General features: G+C 41.9%; 4 non-coding genes across 4 annotated transcripts; all 4 read right to left on the bottom strand.

Moving 5' to 3' along the window:
* Positions 1-13298: 13298 nt before the first annotated feature.
* Positions 13299-13371, bottom strand: trnak-uuu (transfer RNA lysine (anticodon UUU)). The gene has a single exon. It is a non-coding gene; the product is annotated as a tRNA-Lys (tRNA).
* Positions 13372-14555: 1184 nt separating this feature from the next.
* trnah-gug (transfer RNA histidin (anticodon GUG)) lies at positions 14556-14627 on the bottom strand. The gene has a single exon. It is a non-coding gene; the product is annotated as a tRNA-His (tRNA).
* Positions 14628-14817: 190 nt separating this feature from the next.
* Positions 14818-14899, bottom strand: trnas-aga (transfer RNA serine (anticodon AGA)). The gene has a single exon. It is a non-coding gene; the product is annotated as a tRNA-Ser (tRNA).
* Positions 14900-15021: 122 nt separating this feature from the next.
* trnak-uuu (transfer RNA lysine (anticodon UUU)) lies at positions 15022-15094 on the bottom strand. Its single transcript has one exon. It is a non-coding gene; the product is annotated as a tRNA-Lys (tRNA).
* Positions 15095-15148: the final 54 nt, after the last annotated feature.

Raw genomic sequence — 15148 nt, 5'->3', positions numbered from 1 at the left:
CACCTGTAACTTATTTGACGGAGTCCAAATAGGTTGTCCGTGGTCAATGCATTAATACGCCATAATTCATAATTGCAGTGGTTTTTTGTGGTCAAACCTACTGTACACCACACTGGGGACAGAATACAACACACTGATGTACATTAAAACTATTAATTATGCATAATTAGCCTAAATATGGACTGTCCACGGACAGCATTTAGGGCACCCGTCAAATAGGTTACAGGTGGGATGCTGTTTTTGACTCTAACGCACTTAACGGGGTACTACGGAGCCCAGTCTTTGTGGACCGTCTGAGGGGACCCTGAGGGGCCACAGATTTCAAATTGGAGCCATTCGGAGCTATTGGGACCGTTCCGTGGGGATGTCCACCAAACGCCTATGAAAATGAATGGGATAAGTTGCACGTGTCAGTGGCTCCCGCGCGGCCGCCAGGGGTCCGAGGGGCCCCAAACTCGACAAAAAGTTGCGTCACGTGGCCCTCTGCGACAGACCGAGCGGGCTAGGTCGAGACATGCCAAGTTTATTTTTAGCTATTTTTTATGCACCTCTCTGTCTCCCATTGATCTGTATGGGAGCATGTGTCTGCTAGGGTTAATTCAGCAGTTAGGATTAGAGGGCCTACTAGGCTCGGGAAGCATCTAGAGCCACGATACTCTGGGGCCCGATTCGGGGGCCCGTGGCGGTCGTCCGTGACGAATCTCGAGGTCCTACGACCTTTCGACCCCTTAGGGCGACTGTTTATTTGATTATCAAAAAGTAAGACTGTTAAGTTAGCACTTTTAAACATCCGCTCACTTAAAAATAAATCACTTTTAGTCAACGACTTAATAACCACATACAACCTGGATTTTATGTTGCTGTTTGGGAAGATCTAAATGCGTCTCTTCGCTGTGACATTTTCGATACAGCACTTGATGTAGAAGAGGACAGACTCTGTGTGTGTGTGTCCAGGTCCTGATCTTCAAAAATACTCCACTCTGTGCAGACGAAGCAGTTTTGCAGCTGGATGAGAGCATTTTCAGTCCAGGCTGTGATGGTCTGTGTGGCTGGTTTTGTTTGCCTCCTGAGGGGGGTGTAGGCCGGGAAGAGGAGCAGGGAGAGGTGGTCTGATTGTCCGAGGTGGGGGAGGGGGGACGCTCTGTAGTCATGTTTAATGTTGGAATAAACATGATCTAATGTGTTTTCTCCCCTAGTGGCACACTTGACGTGCTGATGGAATTTGGGGAGAACAGTCTTAAGGCAAGCTTTATTAAAGTCCCCCGCGATGATGTGAACGCCATCCGGATGAGCCCTCTGTTGTTTAGTTACCATGAGCTGAAGCTGGCCGAGTGCCGTGCTAATGTTAGCATTGGGATTGATGTGATTTACTTTTCCCTCCACTTGTTAATGCCACATTATCACCAATACATGACCAACTTTAGATGTTGATGTATCATTGAAAATAAATTATGGTGATTATTGTTTGCTTTAGTTGGGCTCTTGACCCTTGACGTCTTATCATTAGTTTGTCTCTGGCTGCTGTAACTGTGTATTTCTTATAATATTTGTTATGCCAAAAAATGCAGGAGAAAATGTCATCAGATGAAGTTGGTCATGTATTGGTGATAGTGTGGCATTAACAAGTGGAGGGAAAAGTAAATCAAAATTTAAAATAATCCGACTATGCCACAATGTGGCATTAACTAGTGGAGGGAAAAAAACACAAATGTTATGGCGAAAAATGCAAGCGAAACTTAGATGATGTTGTTCACTTGTTAATGATTGTATACCGTAATTCCTCAAATAAAAACCGGGGCCTTTATTTACCTGAACTGCAGGAGGTAACAAGCTTTTATTTGAAGCAGGCTTTTGTTAGAGGCAGGCCTTTATTTCTAATTCCATCTTTTTGATAAATAATAGGATTGGGCCGATGGACGATGCAATCATCTATCGCGATGGCTGACAGACATCACTATGTTGAGACGGCATCGCGATCCCCCCCGCCCCCCCATGTTTCCATGGTGACGCGTCATGCTTGGCATGTGATTCACCACAGCCAAAATAGCGCTGTATGACAGATGTAGCACTTTTATTTCTAAATATTAACAAACTTGCTTACCATGTTATCAACTATCTTCTATTCCGATTCTCAAATACATGCAAGTGAGTTTGTTTTGTCGTTTAAAAAACCTTTATCAATGATCTTTATCTGTAACGTGAGATGTTTGTTTGGGCCGCAGCAGTTAAGAGATTCCTGTCTGTTGGATTTATTACAGCACGTGAATTCATCAGTTTCTCCTAAAATACATGAAAGTAAGTGGCCGGTGAACTGGAAGAAGAATAGAGTAAAAAAAAATTATGTTCAGAATCAGCAAGAGCTTTATCCTTTCGCAAATCCCCCCATAAACAACAAAGTCTAGATGCGATATAAATAAGAAATTCACTGTGCAGTGCAGACAACTTCAGGGTTTATGATGAGATTTTAGTGAGAGTGCAGAACGCGGTAAGTCAGTCATGGCTTAAAGGGAGCGCTATTGACAATCTAAATAATAATTTTGTTCGACTACGGCAGCTGGTTAAGTCCAAAAATGCGCAGTTCTTTGGCAGTTGGGTCTGTTCGAGGTCGGATCACGTTCTCACCACAAACAAACCGCTCCAGAGTTCGCTTGAAAGCGTACGGAGACCACCTCTTCGAGGAGGTCTCGGTACGCTTATTTGGTCCGCTTTTGGTGCGCACCCATGTGCGATTGCTGCTTTCACACCTGCCCAAACGAACCGCACCAAGGGAGAAAACGAACTCTAGTGCGATTCAACCGAACTAAATGAGGCAGGTGTGAAAGCACCCTAAAACACCTCGGCAAATATATTTGAATGAATAATTATTGCTGCTTCCATAGACACCATTGTGTATTTTACAAACTATAAATGTATTGTTTTGCTATAAATTATATGTATCTAAATGTCTGAAACCTAAAATAAAAATTATGTGGTTAAAAACACTGAATAGTTGTGATATACGGACGGTATGACCAGCGCTGAAAGTCCGTCTTTAGCTCAGCGCCAGCCATAGCGCGAAAGCACAGTTTGAATTTGGCAGTGATGTCACGTCACTGTACATCCGCTCCTCAGTGGTCAGCTCCTGCAGTGCGTGCCAAAATCGAAATTGCTGATGAGATGTAACGTTAGAGGGAAATATCTAGTGGAAAATGAGTATGTTACGTTATGTCATTACATGAAAGGCACTTAGGAGATTACCTATCAACACTAAATTTTCCCCAGCCTTAATTTAAGACCGGCCTTTAATTGTCTGTGTTGACCCCGCCCCCGGCCACTATCAGAGGCCCAGCCGGCGTTTAATTGACTACCGGTTTTTATTTGAGGAATTACAGTAGTCATCTTTTAGTGGCCTGATTGACTGATATCAGAGTCTCTGATTAAATTGTTTAATATTAATTGTTAATTTCACATCCCAATACTACTGCAGAAATTCATGCAGTGCCGTGATACTCTGAAAGATTTCACACGTCACACGCATCACACACATGACCAGCGTCGGCCAATAGTGAGCCTATTTAACGACACAGAAGCGCTGCGCTATTACACTAGTAAACTCACTCTAGGCCCACAGAGAAGAAAATCCCTTAGAAGCCTGTGGAGGAGTGACCCAGCTCTCAGATTTCATCACAAATATCCTAATTTGTGTTCCGAAGATGAACGCAAGTCTTACGAGGTTGAAACAACATGTGGATGAGTAATTACTGACAGAATTTTCATTTTTGGGTGAACTAACCCTTTAAAAGTAATTTGAATAACAGATTGTCATAATACTGATGCCACAATATCACAAGGCTACTGTAAATCATGTGAAATTGACTGCTACTGTTTTTTATGTAATATTATTGTGGCAGAATAAGTTATTTTATCATCTGATTAGTTTAGTTTGGGGTATGGATTGGCTGGCCAATGGGGTGGGGTCACCTCTCCCTGGCATTTCCGTTCCCATTCCTATTCAGGTATGTTAAGACTGTAGCTTGTTTATTGAGGATGCAGGACAGCCAGCTAATAAAGCATTACAGTAATCTAGTCTCGAGGTCATGAATGCATGAACTAACTGACTAAGGTGGAAAAAAGGCTATTCTTGTAACATATGAAATATGATTTTCGAAAGACAAGTTGCAGTCTAGTATAACACCCAGATCTTTTACTGTAGTGGATAAAGTAACAGGACATCCTTCTAAATTAAAGTTGTATTGTGCAAGGTTGTGGGGGTAGTTTTTTGGACCAATAAGTAATACCTCCGTTTTATCTGAATTTAATAGCAGGAAATTACACGTCATCCAGCATTTTATATCTTTGAGACACTCTGTCAATTTAGATGAGTTAGTGTTCTCATCTGGCCGTGATGAAATATATAATTGAGTGTCATCAGCATAACAGTGGAAATTAATTCCACGTTTTCTTATAATATTACCAAGTGGCAGCATATATATATTGAGAATAGCAGAGGGCCTAACACCGATCCTTGCGGCACTCCATAGCCTACTGACGTTATCTTCGATTTTGCCACATTTAAACAGACAAAATGATAACGGTCTGATAAGTACGATCTAAACCAGCTTAATGCCTGTCCCTGAACACCAGTGTAGTTTTGTAGTCGATCCAAGAGTATTTTATGATCTATAGTGTCGAACGCAGCGCTAAGATCGAGTAGAACTTGTATTGAGATACAGCCTTGGTCAGAAGCTAAAAGTAAATCATTTGTAATTTTAACTAGCGCAGTTTCTGTGCTATGATGCGGTCTGAATCCTGACTGAAATTTTCATAGATATCATTTTCTTGCAAGAAAGAGCACAATTGAGCGGACACAACTTTTTCTAGAATTTTAGACATAAATGGAAGATTTGAAATGGGTCTGTAATTTGCTAGGTTATTTGGATCTAATTGCGGTTTCTTAATGAGAGGTTTTATTACTGCCAGTTTGAATATTCTTGGAACATGACCTAAAGATAAAGACGAGTTAATAATATTGAGAAGAGGCTCTTCCACTACAGGTAACACTTCTTTCAGTAGTTTAGTGGGTATTGAATCTAATAAACATGTTGTTGGTTTAGATGCAATGATAAGTTTATTTAACTCTTCCTGTCCTATAGTTGTAAAGCGGTGTAGTTGTTCTTGAGGGGCGATAATTGAGGCTGAATCATAAGACACCATAAAAGATTGTACATTTACAATTGTGTTTCTGATGCTTTCTATTTTCTCATTGAAGAAATTCATAAAATCATTACTACTATACTGTAATGGAATATTTTGCTCTGGTGATGTTTGTTTATTTGTTAGTCTAGCTACGGTGTTGAATAAAAACCTTGGATTATTTTGGTTATTTTCTATTAGTTTGCGGAGATGCTCAGCCCTGGCTGCTTTTAGAGCCTTTTTATAACGTGACATACTGTCTTTCCACGCGATTCTAAAGACCTCTAAATTAGTTTGTTTCCATTTACGCTCTAAGTTACGCTCTAAGTTTCTCTCTTGATAACATGCGTAGCACTGTTGTACCATGGTGCTTTAGTTTTCTCTCTAACCTTTTTTAATCTAATTGGTGCAACAATTTCTAGTGTACTAGAGAAAATGGTGCTCAAACTGCTAGTCATTTCCTCTAGTTCATCTGTTTGTTTGGGTTCACTGAGCAGCTGAGATAGATCAGGTAAGCTATTTGAGAATCTATCTATAGTGGTTGGAAGGATTGTTCTGCCTGGTCGATAACGTGGCGCAACATGACAAATTTCAGGAGTACGTATTATGCAAGTTATCATGTAATGATCAGTGACATCATCACTTTGCGGTACAATATCTATATCAGTTGGATTGGTTCCATATGATATAATTAAATCTAGCGTATGATTTAGACGATGAGTGGGACCACTGATGTTTTGCTTGACCCCAGAGGAGTTTAATAAATCTGTAAACGCAGCCCCTAACGCATCATTTGTGTTATCTACGTGTATGTTAAAGTCTCCAACAATTATTGCTTTATCGGTATTGACCAATAGATCTGAGAGAAAGTCTGCAAACTCTTTTAGGAAATCAGCATAGGGCCCTGGAGGTCTATATACAGTAGCCAAGGCTAGAGATAATAGGGATTTCTTTCTTACATCTAAGAGCGTAACATTTAGCACGAGTACTTCAAACGAATTAAACCTGTGACCTGTTTTCTAAGTAACATTTAGAATATCTCTATAGATTGTTGCAACACCGCCGCCACAACCGATCAGACGGGGCTCATGCTTATAACAGTATCCTGGTGGAGTGGACTCATTTAGACGAAATAATCATTTGGTTTAAGCCAGGTTTCAGTAAGGCAGAATACATCGAAACTATTATCTGCGGCCATTTCATTTACAATAACCGCCTTAGGTGTGAGCGATCTAATGTTTAGAAGACCTAGCTTTAGAAATTGTTTTTGTTCACTGATATTGAGATTTTCAGGTTTAATTAAAATAAGATTTTTCCTAGATCCTACAGTAGATTTATTGTTTGGCCTCACTAAACGAGGAATAGACACAGTTTCTACATAATGTTCTACACTACTTATATCAATTAAGTTGGGACAGCAAAGACTGTGATTTGGACTTTGACTTACTAGTCATATGGTGTGTAACGTCTTGGAGATGTTGTCCGACAGAACAGCCGCTCCGATTCTGCTGGGGTGCAGGCCATCAGCACGGTAGAGCCTAGGTCGTTCCCAGAACAGATTCCAATTATTTACAAAGAGCAGTTTCTGTTCATTACACAATGACATTAACCATTCATTTAGTGCAAATAATCTACTGAACCTTTCCTGTCCTTGTCGGTACGTGGGAAGCGGTCCAGACACGATGATCGTTGCTTCAGGTGATGTGCTGCGTACCGTCTCGATCAGGCTCCTGTAGTCCTTCTTCAGAACCTCCGTCTGCCGCAGACTGATGTTGTTCACTCCCGCGTGCAGCACAACAGCTCCGACGCGTTCGTCAGCGTTCAGGATCTCGGGAACATGTGCAGCGACATCTAGAACACAAGCACCAGGAAAGCAGTGAGTGCGCACCTTACCCTTACCTGAGGTAGCACGGACATGACGGACGATGGAACTGCTGATGATCACGGCGTCGTCGCGTTCCGACTCGCGAAGAGGGGAGAAGCGGTTCCGGGTGGAGATCTCGAAGACCAGGAGAGGCGGAGAGGTTCTTGGTCTGGTCCTGGCTCGTGTCTTCCGCTGAGGAATCTCCCAGGGCCCATGGTGTTGTGTCGGTGCCGGAGTGAATGAAGCCAGGGATGATCGCGTCCTGGGTGCTTGCGTCCTGTGCAGAGAAGCACACGGAGTAGACGAGGTCGGAGTCAAAAAGTTACTAACCACTGACTTGTGAGCATCGGCGCTTGATGTTTCAAGCGCTGAACGCCGATCTCGCAGCTCGGCTTGCCTCTCTAGCTGACCACGGATCTGCTTCTCCACGGACTCCAGCTCCAACAGCACCGAATGCAGCTCTAATGTGTCCTCACCTGCACTCAGAGGTAACGTTAGACACACATCCGATATATTCGCCATTATAACAGATGAACAGTAAATTAGTAGTGATACTACCAATATCACTACTAATTTAGGACTGAAATCCTGGATATAACCCGTATCCTTTCAGTGAAACGGGTGTAAATGAGATCAATAGGCGAGAGGCCACGTGTGCGATGCTAGCGGGCTAAAGGCTAGTAGCGGAGATTTGAAAAGTTGGATCTAAGTAGCGAAATCAAAGCAATCCGATTGTTTTTTATAAGGAAAAGTATCGAAGATAAGTTCACATGCTATAAAAACAGAAAGTGATTGTTTATAAATGAGTGGTAAAGAAGAAAATCAAGGATTTATGAATCAATTCGACGGAGCTCCAAACACAAACCGCACGCCCATGCGCAAAGAGTTGTGTCTTAGAAATGCATTTCCAATCACATTTGGCTGGCTGCGTCAGTTAATGAGCATGCGGTTTAATGAATTACCGGAGAACGTGCACACACGCAAAGGTCTCTCGCTCTCTCCCTCTCCGCCGTGCGCGCGCTACACGGTTTGGAGCACAGTTCTCGCATGCGCGCTCTTGCTCGCTCACTCTAGATTCCAGGAGATTTGAACTAATTTGTGGGCATCAGGAAGCGGGCATCAGGGAGCCGCTATCAATATGCGGGAGACTCCCGGAACTTCTGGGAGACTTGGGATGTCTGCAATATTAAATTACGGAAAGAACTGAGTTTCACTTTGCAGTGTATTCTTGTAGTTTTAATAGGTTTTCAAAGTAACTTGAAAGTAAAGTAATTAGTAATCTGATTTTACTTGCAGTAATCAGTAATGTAAGCAATTTACAATTTTAAAGTAGTAATTAGTGATTTGTAGTGGATTACTTTTTTTGAGTAACTTACCCAACACTGGTAACCATACAGCTTTACGTCTGGTGTTTGTTCAATCCAAATCATAAGTAAGCCTCACCCTTTTTTTACATTTGGAGTTTTGTGAATTTAGTTTACCTCTTAGATTTTTTTGTTAAAGGTAAAGGGGGAATGGAACATAAAACTCTTTAAACCCTACTTTTGTTTTTTATCTATTTTGCAGCTGTACCATAGCCTATTCCCAATTTATTTTCTCTTTTTTTTCTGCAATGTATTATATTGTTTTATTTTAAAGTGCTTATGCATCTCGCCTCATTCAATGTCCTGTTATACTGTATATCTGCTCTTGCTGTATGTGGTGTCGTCAGGGATCCTGAGTGCTATAGCCTCATATTTACGACACAGTGTCTGTAAACTTTTTTGCCACTTCTCCCTTGGGTGTCTTCACTTTCAACCGTAGGGAATATCTTTTGGTAAGGACAGTCTTCTTCATCCCCCCGACTCCATGGACTATAAGCCTGATATTCTCACCGCACAGTCCAAGGCGATCAGCTGTTTCATTGGTGATATAATTGGTGTCAGATGTGAGGTCGATTAGTGAGCCAATAAGTCAACCCGAGTTTGTCGTTACTTCCATCAGCATCATCACCACTGGATGTTCTTGCAGTCCATCTCCAGCCTTGGCACATACAGTTGATGATATTTTGTTTGAGAACACATTCTTGCATTTCTCTCTTTGTTCTGGAGTAAGCTCTGCAAGAAACTCTTCGTGTTTGTTGGTTAGGCCAAGTTTCTTTCCTCCAATTTTTATGGTGCTCTGCTCCTCACTGCTGCTGTATTTCTTTGAAGTCGATGGCTTAAGACACAGAAGGTAATTGTGGTCCGATATCCCTCCTTTCCGACAGTCTACTTTTCGGCAGAGGTATCTGGGTGTGCATCCTTTCCCATCCTTGGGGTGGGGCCGCAAACACTTGGAGCACAACCATAGCTTCTTCACATGGGCCCTTTTTCTTAAGAGATCTTCTTCCCTGGAGACCTTGCACGCAAATAGCTTGCGGCATGGGAGTCATCTTCACAGACAATACAGCTGGGATAGTCGTCCTTCTGACCTGCTGTGGATTTAGTGAATGCCTTCCTCCCTCTCTTATCTGGGTATTCTGCAGCACCCTTTTCCACAGGGCCTTTATCTGCAGGGCTTGGCTCCACCTGTTCCAACTCCTCAAGAATCTCCTCCTGCTTCTTCAAGAATCCTATGAGGCAATCAAAATGATGCAGTGGAGAGAACCTGTTTTCCGGGTCAGTTTTGTGCATAATCCACTCCTTCTTGAGTGAACTGGGAAGCTTGCTTTCAAGAGATTGAGCAACAACACAGTTCTTCACGGCGTCTTCTTCACCAAGAATCTGGAGGTTGCACAGTGCCCTTTCCACAGCCTGGATCAATTCAATGGTTCTTCTTGGATTGTTTCCTTTATCGGGGGGAAGAGACTGGACCTCGTTGGTGACCATTAAGACTATTTTCGCTCTGTTCCCGTATTTGCTGTCCAGTAGCCTAAACATATCGTCGGCGGATCCACAGCTAGATAGGACAAGATCCTTCTTGACCTTTTCGTGGAGACTATTTAATAAGTGGAACCTTTTTAAACATTCCACACCTTGTGGGTTACCCAATTCTTGTAGGTCCTCCCACTCAGTCTTCCAGCAGTAATAGTCCCTCATGTCACCAGAGAAAGTGGGTAGCCGTGCTTTTTCAAGGCTGATTTGAGGCTTGAGATTAGAGTATCCTTTGGTTCTTTCTGGGCTGCTTTGCTGTAAGAGAGGCCGGATGTTCATGTTTAATGCCCCAGTGTACCTTTTGGACTTCAGCTTGCGATCGGCAGACATGTCAGGGAGAGAGGGGAAAGAAGCATCTTGTATCGGATCCATAATATATCATACATAATATATCATAAATTCTGAATAATACACAAATATAAATAAATATAAATTCCAATATAGCCAATACTATAAACACTATGGAATAATATATAATATATTATGGAATTTAATCAACATTCAATATTATAAATATTATAATATACTTAGTGTTTAAACTAAATGACTAAACAAAGCATACACATTTAAACACAGAAATGCTACAGTTTCACACACACCAAATATACAACAATGTCAATGTTATACACTAAACCATTCGCCCAAAACCACAAAAGGTATTCTCAGTGTTTTGGCCCAAAATGAAACCAGTGAGTGTAGTTTTAAGTAGTAACGCTGAGCATAGTAATCCATTATCAATGTAAAGCAATTAACTGCATTACCCATGCGGCACCGCAAACAGGAAGTAACTCGTGTGACAGTGAAACGCTCCAAATCCAAACATTTACTTAAAATATAACCACGGATACTATAAAGCCGACATCGTTAAACATCAGGCCGCAAACAAGGTTTTATCAACGTGACCAAAGTAACAGTTATCAGGCATACAAACCGCGCACATATACAGCGGCAGTACAGCGGTAGCGCAAACAAACAAACTTAAAACCGCAGCACAATGGATAGAAACAGCATCTTTCCGGTGATCACATCTCTCCTGATGAGACAACAAGCCAAAACTAGTACTCGCTCCTGCTTATAGCCCGTACTCATTCATTACTGGATTCTAACACACCGTTTTTTGGGGATTTTTACTGGTCCACGTTTCAACTCTTGACTGGCCCGTCCTTCAATCAGGGAAGTGAACCTCCCGCCTATTAACCTGCGTTACATTGCTGCTTAACACCCGTGAAGTAGTGAACACGACAGAGTGAGTTCAACAGCAAGCAGTAAAATCAGCCGCATCACAGGTGGACTCCACATGCACAAACAACAGGTTCTTCTTTGCTGCTTTTTAATCTAAGTTGAACTGCATTAGACAGTTTGTCACACAAAGCATGACATTCCAAAGATTTGGATTACAGGAATACAATCTGGTGTATTTTATGACAGCATATTAATAAAAATATGCCCCACAATAAACAATATTACAGAAATATTGCATGATTATGGTTAAATGATCACACAATTATTTTATGAATTCAATATTTTAAACTGTAGTATTGTTTAAAATGTATCCTTTGAAATGCCAAATCATAACAGAGTAAAATTTTATAATTTCAAATGAAATAAGTTCATAATCCTGATTTGGACCTAATGATCACTGGATTGATCTGGGCCACATTCCTTCCATCAACAATCGGCCCTCACCGTTGCCACAATGCCCAGTTCTGGCTGAAAGGATACGTGCTATTGCCGACAGAAGGCCAGCAGTGCTAGCTTGAGGCCACATTCGGCCCAAGCTTGCTTGCGATGTGGGTTTGTGTGGATTAATCATGACATTAAGATAACAGGTAATTGTTTCTTTATACTGTGTTTCGATCATTAAAAGTGTACTGTCTCCATCTGATTCAGCTCATCACTTTGTCAATAGAAAGGGGACTAAAAATATATTTTTTTCCCCAATTGTCCCCAAAGACAAATGAAGAGATATGTCTAACAACCAACAACACAGTGATGTGATAACACAAAACACTACTGGGAATATCCCGTCTTTATGTTTATATACCTTTTGCATTATCAGTATTACACTTATATTATTGTATACTTGTGTTATTATATACTTGTATTACACTTACATTTATATTGTTACAGCAGTACAGTAATGCGTACTATTATATGGGGGAAGCAAGAATGGCAGACAGGAAAAATGTATTTAAGTGCAGGTGTGGTACCTTAATGAAAACAAAGCCAAAACCAAACCAATACAAGGGAACACGGAGAGCAGGGCACCATGGCGGAGCAGAGACAACACCAAATTATGTTTTTTGAAAATGTAAAACTGCAGAAAGTTTTCAGTGATGGGTAGGTTTAGGGTTGAAGGGATGGAGTCTATACAGTATAAAAATCATGCCTATGAAAAGTTCGCATAAAACAGGGAATACCAACCTGTGTGTGTGGTCCAGGACCAAATGTCCCTACAAGGATAGTAAAAAACATTTTGTGGGGAAAAATGTAAGTTCTTATGAAAAGAAAAATCTTATAAATCAGGGATTTTCAACTCTAGCCCTTTCCTGCAGTTTACCTCCAACCTTGAAAAAATTCACCTGCTTGTAGCTTTACCCTTTACTTTAATTTTCTTTTTAAGGTGTGATTGATTAGGGTTGGAGCAAAACTCCTGTTAAAAAAAAAACGCTGTTATCTATGCAGAAACAAAAGTGTGTGTTGGGTTGTTGGGTTGTTGGTTGGGTTGTTGGTTGGGTGGGTGGGTGTGTTTTTTGGGGTTGGGTGGTGGTATGTGTGTAGATGTGTGTCTAAAACAGAGCATTATTACGGAGCTCAATCCTCTCAGCTGACTTGGCTTTGGGAATATTTGGGAAGAACGTTCTGAATACCAGCCACTTTCTTTTAACAACACAAGATGTTGGACCATAATATTACAGCATAACAAAAAAAAAAAAAAAAATTTGATAGAAAAAAAAAATTTAAAAGATTAAAAGTCTGATGCTCTACCGACTGAGCTATCCGGGCTCTTGCTCGAGAAGCGTGCGTGCTGCGTGGGAACGCACAGCAAAATTAATCGTATTGGCGCAGAAAAAAGAGTGTCCTCCAATGCATAGCGTTTCCTTCTTTGAAGATTCAGAATGGCAGTCAAAACGTCTGCTATGTCAAAATATATTTGCAAATTAGTGGGAATGCAGCATTAGAACCTGCGCGGGGAGACCCCAATGGATTTCTAGTCCATCGCCTTAACCACTCGGCCACGACTACAAGCTGGCTGAAAGGGGCATGTCGTTTGTGGTTTGGTGCCTTGCAGCGTCGCTGCCCGAGGCCAGTGTAGATGAGCAAGAACTCAACAACAAAACGTACCGCTCCACAAAAAGAGGCTCGTTCGCCCGAACAGGGACTTGAACCCTGGACCCTCAGATTAAAAGTCTGATGCTCTACCGACTGAGCTATCCGGGCTCTTTCTCGAGGAACGTGCGTGCTGCGTGCGAACTCACATCAAAATGAATCGTATTGGTGCAGAAAAAAGAGTGTCCTCCAATGCATTGCGTTTCCTTCTTCGAAGATTCAGAATGGCCGTCAAAACGTCTGCTATGTCAAAATATATTTGCAAATTAGTGGGAATGCAGCCTATTAGACTGATGATAATAGTAATTAAAGGAAAATAATGCTAGGAAAAAGAACAAAAACTCACTGCTACTTTTCTGGAAAGCCTCTTCACACGCTTCAATGCTGTTGATAATAGTAATTAAAGGAAAATAATGCTAGGAAAAAGAACAAAAACTCACTGCTACTTGTCTGGAAAGCCTCTTCACACGCTTCAATGCTGTTGACTCTTATCGTTATTGTAAACTTGTGTCAAAGGCGCAGTTGTTTGTAGCAAATAGCAAGCCCGCGGCACTCTAGGTAACAGCCAGCGAGTGTACTGCAAATTAGTGGGAATGCAGCCTAATAGACTGATGACAATAGTAATTAAAGGAAAATAATGCTAGGAAAAAGAACAAAAACTCACTGCTACTTGTCTGGAAAGCCTCTTCACACGCTTCAATGCTGTTGACTCTTATCGTTATTGTAAACTTGTGTCAAAGGCGCAGTTGTTTGTAGCAAATAGCAAGCCCGCGGCACTCTAGGTAACAGCCAGCGAGTGTACTGCAAATTAGTGGGAATGCAGCCTAATAGACTGATGATAATAGTAATTAAAGGAAAATAATGCTAGGAAAAAGAACAAAAACTCACTGCTACTTGTCTGGAAAGCCTCTTCACACGCTTCAATGCTGTTGACTCTTATTGTTATTGTAAACTTGTGTCAAAGGCGCAGTTGTTTGTAGCAAATAGCAAGCCCGCGGCACTCTAGGTAACAGCCAGCGAGTGTACTGACACCTAGCGATTAGAAAATATACACGCACCATATTCTCTCTGAAGCAAGATTCTTCCGAAATAAATAGGAGCGTTTCGTTTTCAGTCTTTTCTCTAAAGGTTCGAACCTTAGAGCTCGTGCTTTCAAAGAAGGTCCCAGTTTCAATTCACTCGAACATCCAGAGCACCTCAAAGGCACGCGCCGTGCACAAAAAGAGTAGTCTGAAGGATGGGGTGAGGACAGCTGGTGACATGGAGCTCAATTTCAATGGCACCCAAAAAAAACTTGCCATGACCCGGATTCGAACCGGGGTTGCTGCAGCCACAATGCAGAGTACTAACCACTATACGATCATGGCGAGCTACCGGTCTACCTGACGTGTCCCTGAATACAAAGGGGCCTTGTCATCTTTAGCTTGCAGACAAAACTGTTTCTTACCAACATAACTCTTTTCAAGGGTAATCCTGTAACAGTGACTTTTTTTCCTTTTATAAAATTTAAGCTAGGCCTCCAGAAGGTTACAAACTAAAGCAGGCGCAGGCTGTCAACGTAGTCGGCAGGATTCGAACCTGCGCGGGGAGACCCCAATGGATTTCTAGTCCATCGCCTTAACCACTCGGCCACGACTACAAGCTGGTTGAAAGGGGCATGTCGTTTGTGGATTGATGCCTTGCAGCGTCGCTGCCCGAGGACAGTGTAGATGAGCAAGAACTCAACAACAAAACGTACCGCTCCACAAAAAGAGGCTCGTTCACCCGAACAGGGACTTGAACCCTGGAACCTCAGATTAAAAGTCTGATGCTCTACCAACTGAGCTATCCGGGCTCTTGCTGGAGAAGCGTGCGTGCTGCGTGGGAACGCACAGCAAAATTAATCGTA

The sequence above is a fragment of the Siphateles boraxobius genome, unplaced genomic scaffold (genome assembly GCF_051911475.1).
Source record: "Siphateles boraxobius isolate OS27281-9 unplaced genomic scaffold, OSU_SipBor_1 23, whole genome shotgun sequence".
Classification (NCBI taxonomy): domain Eukaryota; kingdom Metazoa; phylum Chordata; class Actinopteri; order Cypriniformes; family Leuciscidae; genus Siphateles; species Siphateles boraxobius.
This window is presented reverse-complemented; position numbering and strand designations above follow the sequence as displayed.